The sequence below is a fragment of the Centruroides sculpturatus genome, unplaced genomic scaffold, assembly GCF_000671375.1.
Source record: "Centruroides sculpturatus isolate CEXI.00-Female unplaced genomic scaffold, Cexi_2.0 scaffold41, whole genome shotgun sequence".
Classification (NCBI taxonomy): Eukaryota; Metazoa; Arthropoda; class Arachnida; order Scorpiones; family Buthidae; genus Centruroides; species Centruroides sculpturatus.
This window is the reverse complement of record NW_019384983.1, coordinates 198561-213809: the sequence shown is the minus strand read 5'-3', so window position 1 is coordinate 213809 and position 15249 is coordinate 198561. Positions and strand designations below refer to the sequence as shown.

General features: G+C 27.8%; 1 pseudogene; it reads right to left on the bottom strand.

The window, feature by feature from the left end:
- Nucleotides 1-12012: 12012 nt before the first annotated feature.
- LOC111632856 lies at nt 12013-14993 on the bottom strand (annotated as a pseudogene).
- Between the last annotated feature and the right edge of the window lie 256 nt (nt 14994-15249).

Sequence of the window (15249 nt, the reverse complement as noted above, 5' to 3'; positions counted from 1 at the left end):
AGTTGCCTTCCTCCGATACTAATTGACGTTTCAATCATCTTTGATATGGAGCTTTTGACAGAAATATCCAAAGTTTGCCAATGACAGGAAAATCCGTTTGTAAGCTCTAACGTTTGAAAACTCCCGTTCTCTTTATTGAAAGCCATATCTTAAAGCAGTTATAGTAATTGAATTTCCACACGGTAGATGTCAAATCCAGGCACTACCGAAATAAACTGTACTTTTACATGAAAATACGAGATTTTATAGCTACTTTAAACTACAAATCTGTTTTTAAAAATATTTCTAGCAAGAACTATATAATATAAAAACGAGAAAAATGTATATTTACATTTTGAAAATGTTAACATTAAATTATTATTATTATTTTCTTTAAAAGGTAAGTAGGTTTTTTTTTTTTAACAATTTCGATCATTCAAAAGCGTTAATTTAAGCACGAATATTCTTAAAAATTTTGATTTTACTAAAGTTGAATTTAACTTAAACCTGTTTGCATTTGAGACTCGACAAAGTAAGAACATATTAATCCAATAATTCTTTTAGTATATCATGTTTACTCCAACTTCAGAAGTAAGAAGTTTTGAAATGCAGATAGAAAGAAATAAAAAATCAAGTCTAACGAATTTGAGTGCCAATGATTTAAATAATAAATGGCACATTATCCTTTTCTTTTTTCTAATTTTTCAATATCCTTTTTACTTTTCTCTATTTAGAAAATTGTAATTTTGCAACTTTCAAACTGCATGCATGTGTCAAAGAAGTAGTGTAGACTGATGACGTCTAAATCAATCCTTCTTACATCTGCTTGAGAAGAGAGTTGATTCAATTAAGGAAATTTCTACTAAGTTAAAAAAAAAAATGGGGGAAACGAATCGATTTATAATCGTCTTTGGCATTTTAAGTATTTAACTTTCCAGGTGTTAATTAAAACTTCCTATTTGTTTGTTTGACAAAGAGGCGTTGTTGCCAAATAAAGTTTCAAATATATTTGTGGGTGGAAAAATGTGGAGGTCAAAGTTATGTTTGTTTTTAAGAAAAATTTACAAGAAATGCAAAACTTTAGTGAATTCTATTAAATTTTAATAACAACAGTACCTGTTCTCCCAGTTTAATGTTATCTCTTCTTATATCACTTTATATGACATTTTCTTACTCGTAAATATACCGATACAGTATGAGTTGTTATAAAGATGCTCATGTTTTATAGCTAGAATAACTATAAACATACTAATTTCTATCATACTTCATCATAAATCTCATAGTTATAGGCTTGCAAACATTTATGTTTCTATATCATACTCTATACTTGAATACATTAGAATTCTAATGATATATCACTCGTTAGAAATCTTATATTCTAACGATTATAGAAATTAAAAATATTTAAGATCAAATTGATAATGCACTTTGTTATAATGAATAAACTAGCGACATATCTTTACTATTTGCGGAATAATTTCCTATAATTGTTTATTATATTTCCTTTTAGCTGTAATATGGTGAATGTGATTCATTACATATTGCTAAACTGTTTAAATTTTCATAACTATTCATGCATTTATATATTTTGAAATTGCATAAAATATATTTCTGTTGTATAATGTAAATAACTGTCATAATTTTCAGGTTTCCCATTTCTGGCTGATTGTAACTGTTTAGAACACACTCTCTAAATTATCTATACATCTATAATATCTATTCATATACTTGTTTGATATCGATAACGACTTCGAGAACATAATATATTTAGCCCATAGGCCTAATTGATAGAAGAATCTTTTAAAATACACGTTAAAGAAAGTAGTAGGAAAACCTCTATTTTTGAAAGAAACTTTAATAAAAGTTAAATTTGATAATTTAATTGAAACATTGAATTACTTATATATTTTTATATATAAATAGTAAAATTATATGTACATCTATGCATGAATGTATGCATGCGCACTATTATATAAAATATAGTACTGTACAGTACATAGCCTAGACTTTTTAATATATCAAAAAGTTTCTTAAACAATTAAAAAGAGAACTTAACTATTATTACGTTTATTTTAAATTAAATATAATAAAATGCAGACTAATTAAAATATAATTAATATAAATATAGATATAGGCCTGTGTATAACGACAAAGATAAAAGTTGATATAGGAGAAATTTTCAATTAATTGTAAAAGTTCTCGAGTAAGAAAACAGGAAAAATATGCTTTAAGAATTTTTTTATTGACCACGAAAAATATGTAGATAAAATGTTTTTGAATAATTAAAACAGCGTGACGTCACTTTATTAGCCGGAAGAACATCGCGTCTGCATCAACCCTTCTACGTGTACTAGAGGACCTTTTTTGGGTGAATCACTCAGTCTGTCGCACTTCGTCGTCACCGACGTACTCTATTTGATGAGTCATACGAATAACCAAGCTTTAATTATTTTCAAGTAAAGCATTTTTCTCTGTTTAAATTCGATAATGCGAATTACTGGAAAGATGTAATTACGTTTCTCTAATTTTATTTTTCTGGCTAATATACACGTTTTAAGAAAAGATGCTTATAGCATATAAATTCATTTCTGAAATTTGAAAGTGGATAAGAAATGATTCAATGCATTAAAAAAATGCACTTTCTTTTACTGTTTGCGATTTTAAAGTCAGATAGAGTTTTAAAAACATTAAAAACAGGATACAATACAGAACAATTGTAACAGAGAAACCTCCAATATAAATGCTCTCTCGTAGTTCAAAAGTAATTAAAATATTCCTAATAATTCTGCTACATATTATAACATTCCTTAATGCAGTTAAAAATATTTCCTTTCAGCTCTATTATAGTTCGAATGTTTTCTAATGATCCCTAATAATTTCTTAAAAAGCACCGTTACAGTGTAACTGCTAAATATCAATAATACTTACCTTAATCAAATATTTCCTAATAATCCCTAATACATTAAAAAATTCTAATCATACAGTTGGAATTAATCTTTAATGTCCATTAATTATAAAAATTCTCCAACAATCCTATTACAATTAGAAATAATTCCAATAAGGAAATAGTCTGAAACGAATACAAATAGACACTTTCATCGTGGCTTTTAATCTAAATAATTAATATCTCGCTATACAAAATCTATATCATTAATAAGTTAGTATATCTACTAAATATTTGATAACAAACTATAATAACTACACATAGCAAATAATTATTACAACGATCTCCCGCACTTTATATAGTCTCTGTACATTTAAACAAAGCTATATTAATGACGTCCGCGAACTTTCCTCGCCTCGACTATTAAAAACTAGAACGAACGACCTTTATACTTAGAGGAAACTGTTGCAATGTCAATGTTAATTCGTACGAAATCGTGTCGCAAAATTTCCACAAATGTTGTTTTTTTCCACAAATGACGTAGGCCTATATTAAATATTGTGCAATGCGTAGCGTGGAAGCGTAACTATAGTTATGCAACAGCTTAAAACCATTTAAAACTGGAGTAGGAGTTAAAACCGTTCATTTAACGTTAGAACTTACCAGAGTGAGTCTGGGAACTTAGAATAAATTTTTTTTCTTTTTTTAAAAAAGCAATTTTAAACTTTTTATATTTCAGATTTATCATACAGTTTCCTTAGAAGATATCAAGATGGAAACGGAAAAGAATAGAAATGGAAGTATTCGTTGTTTTTCGGAAGAAATGACATTTGGGAATCTGGAAACACTTTATCTGAACGGATGGAACATTTTGATGAAAAGATTTGTGCAACCACTCATGGGGTTAATGGTAGTATTAGTGGGTTTGTCTTGGGTATTGTGCAACAGCGGCACTACAGGAGTTGCCAGGAAATATTTCTTAACGGCAACACCACTGATTGCTTCTATAGCCATTTGTTTCTTCGCTCTCCATCCGAGAAGAATTTCTCACTCGATCTAACCTCTCCGATGAATAACAAACTGCATCGTTTCAGCAGCTGGTCTCATATAAAAAAACACCGACTATTTTTATAATTTACGATGTGTTAATCTTGTAATATATTTATNTCTTATATATATATATATATTTATTTATATATGTCATATATTCCGTGATTTTTTAAATACTAAAATAAATGCAACTATTTTTAAATGTTTTAGTGGGTAGCTTTTCTTTTCTTTTAGTAATAAATTTTACGTATCGCGAGAGATTTCGAAAATGTAGTAACTTTTTTTTGTGACAAAAATGTTTTTTTTTGTATAAAAAATTAATTTCCGTATCCGGTCTCAAATCCTCACGCCAATAAGTAGAATCGCGTGATCGCGACAGTTTTTAATACATTGTTTTTAATAAATTAAATATCAATTTTGACATATCATATATATTTATTAAACTTCATACACAGACAGACACAATCACGAAACAATTGAAATCCAATTCAAAAAACGTGTCGGAATGGACTTTTTCACGAAAGTTTTAATATTTTTCCATTGATATAATATAAAAAAAAGGGAAGAAAAAATAATAATAAACAATGGAAAAACTTTCATTAACGTTTGATGAATTAATTTTAACAAATAATTGGCTTTTATTCTTAATTAAATTAATTAATTATCGAATCCGGTTATTAATTTTATAAACGATTATTATAATTAGTTTCCTTTTAATGTAGTTTAAACATTATACAAAAAACAAAATAGGGAAGAAAAACTGAAAAATAAAGAAATTTAAAAGGAAATTAATTAAAGCATTAAGTATAAAATTACATTAATAATTACGAAATTAAAAATTATTATTCTATTGAGTAAAGGGATCTCTTAGATCGAATTACAAAACTTCTATTCGATTCTTTTGTTTCTTGCGCTTTTATATTTATAGAAAAACCTCCTTTAAATAACTTTAAATAATCACCTTACTATATAATGCAGTTTTCGCTAATTGGATTTTATTATTATTGTTGTTTATTCTGTCTGGATGCTTTGGATGCTAGACAAAATCATTAAACTTGGAATAAAATAATTGGAATTTGTCCTCCAATCTAATTTTTTTTTCTTTCTTTCTTGATTCGAGTTATTCGCCCGTTCTCAGAAAGTAATAGTAAGTCCGTCGCGTCGCATTGGGAGAAGTGAAACAAATTCGATATGCAAGAGCGACGCGAAGCGCGACGAGTTTGCGAGACGACGCGAAACGCGACAGATTTGAGAAGCGACGTGCGCAACTATGGAAAAAATAAATAAAAATGATAATGGAAGAAATAGCAAAATTAGCTAAAGAACGTGGCTCCATCTAGTGAGAAAAGTAATTTTTTTCTTTTCAATTTTGAAAAAGAAAAAAATTAGCTTGACAATTAGATGGAAATTTAGTTTAATTCATGTTTATTTATCAATTGTTGGTAACAACGCAGAATTTGATTTAATATCTTTTAATGGAGATTAAAACGTGCGCGCGCCCGCGCATCGCTTCGTGCAAATAGGGTTTTATTCGTTTTGCGCTCGCTATTAAATATTGTACGTACTACTGTAATCTGATTAAATTGCTTTATTTTTAATGGAAATCAATTAATTACACAGTTTAAACGCCACACGACACGAAACAAATTAAGATAACTTACTTACAGTTAGCAGCGTTATCACGAGAAATAAAACTACAAATTGATCAAAGGGCTAGACAAAATAGTAAAGATGCTACTGCTGTAACAAAGTTATAGACGCATCTGTTTTATTTCTATCTGGAAATCGTTGGGATTGGAACGTTAAATTAACGACAACGAGCTTTAAATTGAATCGTTATTCACACCATTAACTTCTACTACAATTTGGGTCTCTTAAGTGGGCTACTTATTGTCTTCAGCTTTTATGTCCATTTTTATGTCGGAAATTCGGCAAATTCTCTTTTGGTTCAAATTTCTGATCAAAGTTGTATAAAAGTTTGATACTACTATAGTAGTAATTAATTCCTCCCCAATCAACTGTTGTATTGTAAGTGGAGGATTACAGATTACCTTAGCAGAGAAGCTATAAAATGGCACTGATGGAGTGAAGTGCTACACAGACTGGTAATTTGTTTTCCTATTTTATCTTTACATCCTTGTTCACGTGATGCTAGAAGGATAATCCTAAAGGTAGAAGAGATTTATCAAATGGCAATTACACCAGATCTATTGCATCTTTTTGTATGGATGCTCCGTGATTAATGATTAAGTAAAGATAACTTTTTCTCTGCCCATAAAACTTTATAAAGTTTTACTGCCACCAGAAATTTTAAACACTAAATACATAATAAGAGTTGGAAAGCTTTTAATATGATTATTTGCCATAAAGAAAATAATAAATATTGATTTAAACTTTCAACTAAAATAAAGGTTTCTGGATTTCACTGTAAACTGTCATGAATTTAGTAATTAAAATTTTAAAAATATGTATAAATAAATTAAGTTTTAATAAATTTGTTGAATTAAATGAAATTGTTAAACTTGAGTAACATATTCCATGAATATTTATTGTAGCAAAAGATTAATATTTAATGTATTTATTAAATTGATAGATAAGAAGAAAGTTATGTTGTTAAAACATGAAACATATAAATATTTGATATAAATTTAGTATATTTATTTAAAAAATAATTCAAATTGAAAATGTTATATAAATATTTAATGCTTTCTGGAAAAGAAAAAATTAAAATCTTTTAGAATTGAAAATATCAGAATTTAATGAAATAATAAAAAAAATAAAATTTAAAAGTTTACGGATTAAATGAAAAATAACATAATTAAATTTGAAATAGAAATATGATCTGTGTAAGAACTTCAGCTTTTAATTAATGATAAAAATTTTATTAGTTTTTATTTTGTTTTTGCCTTTAAATAATATATATTTTTAAAATTTGAATTCAATTACAGAAACAAAATAAATTATAAATAACAATAATATTAACTGAACTTAATTCTCTATTGACTATTTTGCAGAAGACAAATAAATAGAAAATTTTGAGTTTTAAAAATGATAATTTACATGTATATATGATGTTTTGTTTAAAATGCAACTATTGTTATTTTATTTTAAAACTTTATAAAAATTTATTTAGAAGATTTTTTTAAAATATAATTTTACAAATTTTAACAATATCAACTCAAAATTTATATAAAGAGAAAGAAAATCAAACATAGTTTCCAACTTTAAATCTTTAATCAACTAAAGTTTTTTGACAACTACATTCTATTGTCTGTATCAATTACAAAGAATATTATGTTTTTTTAAATCATTCTAAATCTAACATTTCAGATATTGTATCTAAACTTTATTTGTAAAATATAACAATAAGGATTATATGTAGTAAGTAGCATGTGGTAAAATATTTTGAATTTACATAACATCTGTTGTTTTTAATTACAAAATAATTCAGTGTATTTTTCTGTCTCAAAATATAAGTTTGTTTAATTAAAGATATTTTATAATAAAAATATTTTTGGTTTGAACAGACAATAAATTATAATACTATATTCCAATAATAAAAAATAAAATTTAAACATGAAGAATTATCACCAAACACTTATTTAAATGACTTACAGTATATTGTAAAACATCATAAAAATAACAGTTGCTTTTTTCAAATTTTATTTTCTTAATGCAATTAAAAATTATTTATTTTTTTGGAATTAAATTACTTTATTATAATTTAATTAGAATTTAACACATCAATTGAAAAATTCAACTGATGTGTTAAATTCTAATTAAATCTAATTTTCTTTTATAAATCTCATTATTTATTATCAAGAAATAAATATTATTTCACAATAAAAACTGAAAATGAATTATAAATAAGATAGAATTTTTTAATTAAATACATCTAAAAATAAAACATATTCAATATATTTTTATTTACTTCATTTTACTGAAAAATATAGTTTTATATTTACAGTTTAAATATTTGTTAACACTTTACCATATTTGTTTTGTTAAATATTAATCTTTTCAATTTACATTATTTTATATTATATTTCTATTATTATATAAATGTATTATATTGTTTTATTTTAGATTAAATGCAATGTCACATACCATAGAAGGCATAATAAATTCCCTTACACAGCAATCATCATTAAAATCTAACATACACATATACAGCTATTCATGACTGAAGCAGAGTTCAAGCTACTGTCTGGTAAACTAGGAATAACTTTTTAACATATTCTGCCACCACAATAACTAATTTTGATTAATTCACATATATTTTCAAAAGTAGATGATAATTTATTATGTATGGTACTATTGATTTTGTAATTTAAAAATCAATGATTTATCATACATAATTTGATAAATTGTTTTTTATCTTCATTAAAAGTAATATTATTTTAAAAATAATTCTATATTTTATTATATTTTATAAAACAAAAATTGTTTAAAAATTCTCTCTGATGATCACTTTTCTGCAAATTATATAGGTATTTTTTAAAGCTCAGAATATTTAAAAACTTATTAAAAAATTGCAGTATTTAAACTTTTATTTTTTTTAAATGCAATAATTAAGTAAAAATTAATCATTTCAGTTTAATATTCTTAAAAATAAAAAATGTATTTATTTGCCATTTATATTAGATATGGACTATTTACATATAGACTATAGTGTAAATCAGTATTTTTCATCAACAACTTGTATAAAATAAACATCAGTAAAGATTATTGAAAGAAGAACTCTGGCTTTCAAGGTTAAATGTTTTTATATATTTAAACTTAAGTATTCTATTTGTATTCATTCTCAACTATTTNGTGGGTTAGTCTGCATAGCTCTCATACTCGTGTTGTAGTTTAGCATCAAATCAGGTAAAATGGCTAGCTTAAAAAGGAAAGCGTTAACATTAGACTGCAAAGTAGAAATAATTAAAGCAGTTGAAAGTGGAAGAAAAAAGGCAGATGTATGCAGAGACTTTGGTTTAGCAAATTCTACAGGTCTCGTAAAACTTCATCGGAAATAATGAACAAAATCTACGACTTAGAAAATGACATTGATAAACAATTTTTAGGTGAAAAATGCCTACAATCTAAAATAACTGACTTTTTTTAAGTGAATATTTTTATTGTTTCTTTTTAATTGATATACATTAATTTAACCTAAAAGTGAAAGATATTGGACTTCCTGTCTATTGATAGATAAGCAAGAAACGAGAAAATTATCATCCAGGCGTTAATAACACCTGGATAATAATTTCCTCATTTCTTGCTTAATTTAACTTTTTGTTGCCTTTTGATTCGACATTATTCTCAAAACTGAAAGTGCCGCCATTATCGAAACTTGACAAATAAAAATTTTTTATAAAAAATAGTTTTTGAAATTTTTAATTACATCGTTGTAAATTTAGACATAATAATGTAAATAAAGTTGATTTAAATATTTAGTTTGCACTTTTATACATACGATATTAAATTAGATGAATTTTATAATAGATTCTTAAACAGACTTGATACTTTTATGGGACTGAAATTATGACCCTGCAGATAACGACACTCGGTTATAACGTCAAAAAATTGCTGGTCCTATGGATGACGTTATAAGCAGGTTAAACTGTATTTACTTTTTTGTAACCATTATAATTTATGTGATTAAAAACTATGCCATAAAAACTCTTATGTATTTCTATGCCAAGGGCAATGTGTTTGCATCCTTGGCATTCAGACATTGGTCATTAATTTTGCTCTTGTATGTTTCTATTTTTTTCCATGTTCATTGCAAGAGTAGGAGAGTGTACTGCTTTCACAATGCTCACTTTCACTTTACATTCAAGCCTTCTATTTGTGACATTGTTGTTAATATTGTGTTAGTAATAATGCTTACTAAGAAACTGTGCTTACTAAACAATTTCTCAGCAACATTAGGTAGTGAAGTAAGATTGTTGCTGAGTGCACTGTTTGTAAAATGCAATAAAAAAGATGCAACATTTATTAATTTAAAATCATTTCTGTTTTTATTGAAGAAACATAATTGCAAATGAAAAAAACAATACAGAATTGATACAAACTAAAAGAAACTTTCTGAAATCTTTAAATANTTTATATTAGATATGGACTATTTACATATAGACTATAGTGTAAATCAGTATTTTTCATCAACAACTTGTATAAAATAAACATCAGTAAAGATTATTGAAAGAAGAACTCTGGCTTTCAAGGTTAAATGTTTTTATATATTTAAACTTAAGTATTCTATTTGTATTCATTCTCAACTATTTCATTTTTGAAAAACACCATTCAAAAGTTTTTGCCTAAAGATAACAGAAATGAATGCTTTTGAAAGTTCTTGCATATTTTGGTAAATTTAAAATTTGTGTTTCAATACATATCAGTTTAACAGTGGCGTGTCGTCCATGGAAGATGTGGAAGCGCCACTTCCCTTGTATTTTCTAAAATATAAATACATATTATGCAATTATTTTCATATTTTAATGTACTTTGAATTACTTAAAATTAATATTTTATTATAACCACATCATGTATTTTATTACAAATTTCTATACATGTGAAAAAACAACAATAAGATTGCTATTGTATATTTGAATATAAATTCGTGTATGCATATTTCCAATGGAAGTGCTGTATTGTGGAATACAGGACAGCTTCCACGGTGAAAATATTTGAATCATGTAAAACAGCCAGATTACAGGCATTCGCATATGCACTTTACAGAGCACCAACCTCATGCGGTTTAGCTGGTGGATGTTACACACCAAAATATCGTATAACGCTTCCAATGATTTTTTCCAGGATGGGCACAGCTTCCCTATCATCAAATGTCACCGCACACCACTACAGTTTAACATCAAAAGTCAGAGTTTTTCTTTTGGTAACAACTTGTATATAAGATAACCAAAGAAAAAAATGGCCTGCTAGAAATATTGCCATTTATAAATAGACTAGGTCATATATTTAATATATATAATGAATACTTTTTTATATACAGTGTGATGCACAATTATATGCCAGTATAATTCTTTTTAAATATTTAGAATTATTTAGAGTAGATGGATGAAATTTTACATAATTTTTTAATGTTACCTTCTAATAACATAATCCAAATATCATTTTGATCAATTAATCCAAACATAAATTACACAAAAACACAGTGGTGCAAAATTATACACCAGATATATGCAAATAGATTACTATGACAAGAATATACAAATTTGTGATGCATAATGCTGTAGGTAAGTGAATACTGCATTTGTTTTTAGTTAAAAACAATGTGTAAGTTGCAGCTTAAACTTTGAGCATATTATTAACTTCCTCAAGGAAAAGTGGTTACTGATTTTGAAAAAAGTCAAGGGATGGTTTACACTCAAATGGCAAGTCTGCTACCATTCAATGCTCTAGAGATGTCATTAAAAGATACAATGATCCTGACATCAATCACACTAAGAAATAAAGTGGAAGGCCATCTTCACTCTCCAGTCTTGACAAAAGAATGATTTCACAAGCTGCTAGTAATAGAAACATTACTGCAAACTAAATTCTGCTTCAAAATGGACCACTAAAAAAGTGCTTTGCTCATCTCATCTAAAATATTCAAAAAAAGTCCAAACCCTTTCTGAAAGATCACCATAAAATAGCAAGAATTGAAAAGGCAATGACAAAGCTGAGTTGGACAAGTGATTGACTAGAAATTGTTTTCAGTGATGAAAAACAATCAACTTGGATAGCATGGATGGTTATCAACACTATTGGCATGACATCAGAAAAGAAGAGCAAGCTTATTCTAAGTGTGTCCACAGCAGGGCCGTGCCGTAGATTTTCTCAATGTGATGCAAGTCTTCAAAATGCCACCTCTTAAATGTTTTTCTCTAAAATACTTTCGGTTGTGATTTAAAAAAACTGCACAAATTGTACGAATACTATTTTTACTTTGAAAATAAAAAGTACTTTAAAATAATGATATCAACTACAAGAATATACTACAGTTTTACCCTTCTAACTTTAACTTTAGCAAATTCGTTAATTAGGGAATTGTAATCTAAAGTGGCAGCCAATGTAGATTCAATAGAAATTAATGATAGATTTCTAAGTTTTGTTTGGCTTATTGAACTTCTTAAGTAGCGTTTTATTAATCTTAATTTGGAAAAACTTCTTTCCTCACTAGCTACAGAGACAGGGAGCGTTAATAAAATTCTCAGAGCTACAACAGTATTCGGATACAAAGTAATTAAGTTATTTTAGCATAAATTATTTAAAACATCCAAAGGTTTCATAGAATATGGTAGCATTCGGGATATATCACGTAATTCTTCTTGAAGATCATTTGCATTTATATCTGATTCATTTTCCACCGAAAGTATTGACTGGAGACTGGTACAATGATTTTCTAGCATTTTGTCATCTAAATAGTTGAGTTTTAAAATGTCATATAAAAACTGAAAATTTTTGTTATGGGTTTCCAGAAGCATGAATCGTTCATTCAGAGAATTAAGGGTAATATCCAGAATATAATTGAAAAAGTATTTTAAATTTACTTTCTTCTGTGAAGGGTTCGTCGACAGCTTCTTCATAGTAAAATTGATGCTTTTTCCTTCTGGCTCTAACTTCAGTTTCGGCAGGAAATTCTTTACTGCATTCAAGATTCTCTGCAATCTCATTAGCAGCAATTTTCATCTATCATATCCAAATTGTCTATAACTTTTCACTTGTTGTATGGTTTCTGATAACATCCTTACACAATCTGACAAATTCATAGTTACAGATTGTAATAGCTTCGAGACTGAATTTATTTCAAATAAAATATCATGCCAAAGAATTACACTGCATATAAACTTGTAATTTTTAATAAGTTTTGCTAACCCTCTTGGCTTTAACTTTAGTTTCTGCATCTCTGTTGACATCTTCTATTATTTGGAATAATGCATCATAGATTTCGCAAAGTTGAAATCGTAAAGGTTTTAACGCATCTATTCTGCTTGACCACCTAGTAGCGCTCAATGGTTTTAGAGTTAATTGTGAAACATATTTTTTTAGCACTTCCCAACGCTTTGAAAAAACAAACAGAAAAAAAAGTGTAAAGTTCTTGTACAATAGAAAAAAAAGTTGTTGTTTCTGTAGAAGAAGATGATGCATCATTCACAACTAGGTTTAAAGAATGACACGTGCAGGGCACATAAAACACCCTTGGATATTTTTCAAGTATTCTATTTTGTACACCCTTCCTTCTTCCTTTCATATTAGCTCCGTTGTCATAGCCTTGTCCTCTAAGCCATTTTAACTCGAAACCTAACTTTTCCAAATGTGTCAGAATAAGTTCTGTCAAACCCTCTCCAGTTGAATCACAAGCTTCAAAAAACCAATGAAGAATTCTTCGATTTTATATTTATTTTGAATGGAGTTAAAAATGACAACTCTTATTGTTAATGAGAGCTGTTCAATATGACTTACGTCTGGGGTACAATCGCCAATTATTGAAAAATATTTAGCAATTTTTGTTATTTTGACAATTTTGCTTAAAATTACACTTCCCATCAAATTTATCAATTCATCTTGTATATTATTGCTTAGATAAGTCACAGACCATTTATCAGACTCGCATTGAACTCTCCTGATATGCTCTTCCATAACTGGATCAAACTCAGAAAGCAATTCAACCAACTTTAGGAAGTTTCCATTATTAGGCTGAAACAAATGTTCAGTTGTTCCACGAAAAGCTAAGCATTGTGAGGACAATAGTTTAATTATTGACATAATTCTTTTTAGAACTCCTTTCCAATGCTGAATTTCTATATACATAATTTGCTGATATTCAGCATCAATAGTTTTTTTCTGTTTTAATCGAATGTCCAATTCTTTCCATGCTCTAAATGCATTTCTGTGATTTACAGACTTTTCGTGCATTGTCAGGGTTCTTGGAAGATTTCCCCAGTCAGAATAGCCTTTTTTGGGCCAGTCACTAATAGCAGACGAATTATCAAATAAAATACAACAATAGCAAAAAACAGCATCATTTGTAACAGAATAAATCAACTAACTTCTCTCAACGACTTCACCATTGCTCAACACTTTCGAATAATGCAAGGGCAAAAATCTACACATTCCTTTATTAATAGGCAACTCGAATTCTTTTATTTGATGTGGACCCCTCTCCACTAGTATTTGATAAGTTTCAGATGACATGCAAAAAGCATTTGATAATGCAGGATCAGAAGGAATTTCATTTAATATCTGCTGGCTGCCACTGCTACTACTACTCAGCTCTTGATGAACTTCTGATGGTGTTATTTTTTGGCTCTCTTAAACAACTTCTTCTGGAAGTGATTGGGGTGGCACTGAGTTTTTATTTGCCAAATCTAAAGCAGACACTGTTGATGTGGATATGGACGGTTCATCTAAACAGGATTTTTGTACTAAGAATTTTTTTATAACATAGCTTAGCTTTTTTCCTTCTTCCCTTTTCTCTAAGCGTTTCTTTTTATATTGACTTCCAGACAATTTTTTCCTTTTCTGTTCCATACTGTAATAAAAATATTAAATAAAAATTCACAGTCCTTCGCAAAGACCGAGGGTGTCATTGAAAAGGATTAAATACGATGATGCTTATCATGCTATTAAAACAGGGTAGATAAAATAACGATAGAAATGAGTTGCAAAGGTAGTAAGATTTGTAGGTAACAGAATGTAATCTTACAATATAATTGAGATGGGTTGATGATAATGATAATAAGCACAGAACCCAAACGGTTAGGAGTTGAAAATTGAAAGTTGGTACACAGGGTATGTCACGAGAATGTACTGTACACTAAGAAGGGATTTTTCGAAATTCCCCCGCAGGGGAGAGGGAGAGGATTAAGTCTTATCCTTAAAAACTCAGCTTCTACTGTACTATTTTAGATGTGGTTTTTTTGTTTTTAACTACATTTTAGTGGGGGACATCATGAAAATGCACACTAAAAAAGGATTTTTGGAAATTTCAACCCCCTCGAGGGAAGAGGAGGAGTAAGTCAATTTTAGTCGGTATAAAGTGTAAATAATAAATAAAGAAAGTAAATAGTCGCACATATAGTATACATTTTGGCAATTAATAAATATTTTAATAATTTCCATCATTTCCCAAAAACAATAAATCCAAAATTCGAAAAATTCGAAATATTGAATTGAAAATACTGTTCATATAGTTTCAAACAAGTTTTTTTTTAGATTTTAGAATTTAAAATCAACCATATAATTCAAGTAAAGCAAGGACAGATTCTTTAACCCCCACAAATGGAAAAAACATGACTAATAAAAATGCAAGACTGCATATATATATATATATATATCTATAT